The following is a 5207-nucleotide window of genomic DNA, read 5'->3' as shown; positions in this document are numbered from 1 at the left end:
TTATTTCTTTCTTCTATGCCTTCCTTGGCTCCCAGGCTGGCTGTGAGTCTGTGGGATAGACTCAGCTTTCTGGGCAGCCCTGAGTGGCATGGTTTGCAGTCAATCTTCACTTCAACCTCATCTAAATCTTACTAAGGCTTTTCTTATCTCATTTTCTTATCTCCATCTAGACTTTCAGATCTTAAAAGACCTCTGACTTATAACCCAAGAGGCCACTGAGAGTAGAATGTGTGACTTTGCTTGCTACCTGACTCCCCACTCCCATGATGGACTACATTGGCCTCCCTCTCACACTGTCCCCCTTCTGCACCAGGACCTGCCTGGAGATAAGCAGACATGCTTCTGATTTACTTTAAGGGGTTAGATAGACTCCCCAAATCTAGTGTTTCTTTATTAGAATAGAAAACATTTCATTTCATAATTTTAGATGAATTTTAGATGCATGTATCCCCAGAAAAGGAATACTTAACTAAACTCATAGTAAGACATGAATGGGTCACAGTCTCACCTCAAAGCAGAGTTTTTTTGTGTGTGTTTGTTTGTGTGCCTGTTTGGGTTAGTATTGGATTTATGCTGGGACAGGGGTTGAGGGAAAGTGGGTGCACAAAGAGCAGAGAAGCACTGGACACCAATAGGGAGCCAAACCTCACTTTCTTCACAGTTTTTGTCTCCTCTGCTTAAGCATCTTCCTTCCTCACTTTTTCCTGGGTTAGCTCATAAGTCAGCTGGACCTGAGCTGGTGCGGCTTGGTATGGGTGAACACAGGCTCTTTGAGGTGGAGGCAGCTCTTCTTTGAGCCTCTCATGCATTCCCTACCCATTCTTAGGTTCAAAGTGGTTTCCCCCAGAAATTGAGAAGTGAGCCTGTGTGCCAGAAGGCAAAGGTTTTATTTCTTCACTGATTAGTAAATCTTGAAAAGAACAGAAGTAGAAAGAAAACAAGGCAAAGAAGGGATGAGTCCTAGGATGGAAGAAATGAAAGGCAGAGTAAGAATCCATTGAAAACTCAAAGTAGGTTAGTTGTACTAAATGAGATTAAATAATGACATGACGCATCTTTGTGTCAGTCCTAGGCCTGTTTTGTCAACTCATGCATCCCCTTCTTCCCCCATCTGCTGTATATCATGGAGGCCCACCCCTGCAGGACTTTCTCAAAGTCCTGTGGTAGCAGGGTTCTGGCGGGGTTCAGTCATGAGGGCAGCAGCAGAAGACGGAAGGGCAGGAGGAAAGGAGAAGGTAGGGTGTCTTTCCCTCTCTCTCTGCCTTTTACAGTTTACATGTCAGCATTTCTTAGTGTACACACACACACACACACACACACACACACACACACCTCTATAGGGAACTCAGAGACTTTAATGACCTGAATCTCAAGGGAGGAATAAAGATGCATCCAGAGAGAGAGAATGACCTCTTTGCTCTCATCTTCTTCAAACACTGACTGGAGAGGAGTCTCTGCCCAACTGTTTCTCATTATCCTCCTTTTTTAGTGGGGAGAGAGGTTGGCACCCCCTCATATGGGCAGGTGACTGAGGCCCCCCAAACTAGATCTGGTGAAATCAACCTTCAACCTCACTTCACACAATAAGTCACTTTGAATGACACATTGGTTCTAAAGGAAATTTCATGAGTGAGTGGTTGCCTCTTGCTTTAGAGAATTTAGCATTTTGATTGCTTTGCTTATCCTTATGATACTGCTAGACCTTGTGTACATAACATCTATCCCATGTAAAAATATGGCCATGGGCACTTGGGTGGCTCAGTGGGTTAAGCGTCTGACTCTTGATTTTGGCTCAGCTCATGATCTCATGGTTTTGTGAATTTGAGCCTTGCATGGGGCTTTGCGCTGGCAGCTCAGAGCCTGCTTATGATTCTCTCTCCCCACCCCTCTCTGCCCCTCCCCTGCTTGTGCTGTGTCTGTCTCTCTCAAATAAACAAATAAACTTAAGATAGATATAGATATAGATATAGATAGCCCAGACTCTGGGCCACATTGGCTTTCTTTTGTACTTCTATTAGCTAATTTGTACTCACCAACCCACTTGTCACAAAGGGGTCATTTTATTACTCCATAAAAGAAAAAAGGTATGATTTCCAAATTTGCTACACTATTAAACACTGTTCAGAAATGAAACAATGGAATGACTGTCATTAGTATGGTTAGCTCCTGAGGGCTTGGACTCTAGTAAGAAATGTGGTAAGGAATTTGAGATAGAAATCTCAATTCTCAACTCCTCCACCCTAAACTCTCAAGCCCAGATTTTATTCTGTTCCATTTTGTTTTCAAACATTGAAGTAGTTTTGTAATCTAGACAGCTGACTCATTGTATGTTATATTAAAGATAATTTTTCAGGGCAAGGTTCTGGAGAGAAAGAGGAAGGAAGCATGACAATGCAGAATGCTGCCCCATCCACTCCTCCGTCTGTTGTATCTTTTCTGTATCTCTGGTCTTTTTGGCTGGGAGTTGTCCAAGGGCCAGATGGTGACCTAGGGAGTCAGATTTAGAAAAATTCACAATGTCACTCCAACCCTCCAATTATCTCTTCCAGCCTTAACTTTTTCATGAAAACTAAGGAGTGGCCAGAGAGATAAGAAGAAAACTAGACTAGGTCAACAGTCTTTCAAGAAGGAGTGCCCATTCTCAAAACAAACAAGCAAACAATAACAAAAAACTATCCCTAAAACTTTTCCCTCTAGTGACAGCTCTCCCCTTCCCATTACCACCAAGTTCCTAGGTGGAATAGCCACCTTCGAGCCCTCATGACTCCCACTCACCTCCTGGAACTGCTCTTCCAAGGTCGCCTCCCACATTCTGGTAATTAAACCTGGAACATCTTAGTCTTCTTCTTCCAGATGCAGCTGCAGGATTTGATGGTTCTTTCCTCCTTTTCTCCATTTTGTCACTCTCTTCGACCAATCAGGGGCCAAAACACTGCCTCTCCTCCTTCCTCATTTCCATTGGCCCTATGGAAAGAAAGGCATCAGGAGATTTGAATCAAATTGCTGTATTAGCCTCTTTACAACTTCATGACGAGGGAGAAGCCCTCCTTTTGCACATACCCTGCTTCTTTGATGCTTGCACCATCTGGCAATACTGCCTCCCACTTGGTGTTCTCATGCATGGAAGCCCTGGTCACTGCCCTTCAGTCTTTAAACCTGGCTCAGTATCTTTCCCACTTTACTCCTGTCCTCATTCTGAGACCTGAATATCCCCGAGAACCACCAATCCAGACTTTCTGATTATTCATGGTCTTCAGTCCATTGATCTTTCTTCCATTTCATTTCAACCACACACAGTGGTCACATTCTGGACCTTACTGTCAACAGAATGACCACCTTCAAAATCATGAATACAAACACACTACTCTGTCTGGGAAACCAGCTTTCCATTCACTTGATCACATACCCCCAGTGACAAATATCCTTTAACTTCACTGAAATGTCTAACCTGTGGATCCTACCACTCTCTGATCTTCCCCTTATACCTCCTGTCTTCATTTCTCCCTAATCCAATTGAGATGTTTCACAATGGCAATCATTCTGATCTTTGGTCTCATAGTGTGATCCTAGAGTTGCAAAACCTTCTGCTCTCAATACTAACCTCCTGTTAGCGTTTTCCCTCCATATAACTAACCCCATACTTGCACACTCCACCTATTTTAAAACACTTTGTATTAGGTACTTATGATACCTCAAGATTTCCTCCCATTTTTCTGACCACCCTTTCTATGGATTCCTTTTGGGATTCTCTCTTCTACCCAATCTTTAAATTTGACATTCCAAAGGACTCAGACCTGGGATTTCCTATCTTCTCTATTGACACCCTTTTCCTGGATGATGGCATCCATCCTCTAGGCTTCAGATGTCATCTATATGGTGATTACATCAAAGTTTATATCTACAATCCAGAGTTTCCTGCACTCCAGGACTCCAGGTGTATAAATACAGCTGCACACTTGACACTACCATTATTTCTTATAGTTATCATATACATAACATGTCAAAACTGAACTCTTGATTCTATATCCCACCATTACCCCCCAGATATTATCATCTTAATGAAAGACACTAATCTCCATACATTTGCTTAAGCCAGAAAGAAACTCGAGTGTTATCCTTGACATTTCCTTCTCTTTCCTATATACCCCCAACATCAATCCATCACCAATTCTTAACAATTCTACTTCTAAAAAACACCTCAGATATGTTTAGTTTTCTCCATTTCCATGCCAATTCCCTAGTCCAACCCATAATTATTACTCAACTGAACTATTTCAAAAGCCTCCTAATTGGTCTCCTTATATGCACTCTTGCTTTCCTACAATCCATTCTCTTTCCAGAACTCAGGGTTATAGAGATTATTGTAAAATAATAAGAGTATATACACACACACACACACACACACACACACACACAGAGCTTCTAAAACCTTTGTAATCCCCTGAGTTTTAGGGATGGGATGCTAGGAGCATCTTTTGTTCTAATATTTGTTTTCTTTGACACCCATTCCTGACACAGAGCTCCTAAAACCCTGTAGTTTTATGAATGACAGGAGCATATTATACAGAGCTTTTAAATCCCTTGGAGTCTTCTAGGTGATAGGAGCATGTTTTTTTTTTTTTTTCTAATGAAGCAATTCTTAGTTGGCTCCTGGATGGGGGCTTCTCACCAGAGAGCCCAAACCTGATTAGAAGCTTGGAAATTTCAGCCCAAGCCTCCATCCTCTAGGTAAGAGAGGAGCTAGAGATTGGGTTAATAATCATGCCTACATGATGAAGCCTGCATAAAAATCCTTAAAGTACAGGTTCAGAGAGTTTTGGGGTTGGTAAACACATGGAGATGCTAAGAGAGGCCATGGAAACGGTTTGCCCCTTCCCCATCCCTCACCATCTGTACCTCTTAATCTGTATCCTTTACCATATTCTTTATTTAAAAAAAAAACAATAAACATAGATGTTTCCCTGAGTTCTGTGATATGTTGCAGAAAATTCTTAAGGAGAGGGTTGTGAGAACCCCTAATTTTGTAGCCAAATCAAACAGAAGTGAGGGTAGCCTGGGGACACACTACTTTTGATAGGCATCTGAAATGGGGGAAGTCTTGTGGGGTAAGACCTTAACCTGTGGGATCTGCACAACTCGGGTTAGTATCAGATTGAGTTGAATTGTGAAACACTCAGTATCTGAGGAGTTGGAGAATTGGCTGGTGT

The 5207-nt window shown here is 42.3% G+C and overlaps 1 long non-coding RNA gene across 1 annotated transcript; it reads right to left on the bottom strand.

Annotated features, from left to right (window-relative positions):
* Positions 1-2041: 2041 nt before the first annotated feature.
* LOC123380266 lies at positions 2042-2979 on the bottom strand. Its single transcript, XR_006585795.1, has 2 exons — positions 2776-2979; positions 2042-2487 (listed from the first exon to the last, which is right to left on the bottom strand). It is a non-coding gene; the product is annotated as an uncharacterized LOC123380266 (long non-coding RNA).
* Between the last annotated feature and the right edge of the window lie 2228 nt (positions 2980-5207).

Source organism: Felis catus, chromosome D1 (genome assembly GCF_018350175.1).
Source record: "Felis catus isolate Fca126 chromosome D1, F.catus_Fca126_mat1.0, whole genome shotgun sequence".
NCBI lineage: Eukaryota > Metazoa > Chordata > Mammalia > Carnivora > Felidae > Felis > Felis catus.
This window is presented reverse-complemented; position numbering and strand designations above follow the sequence as displayed.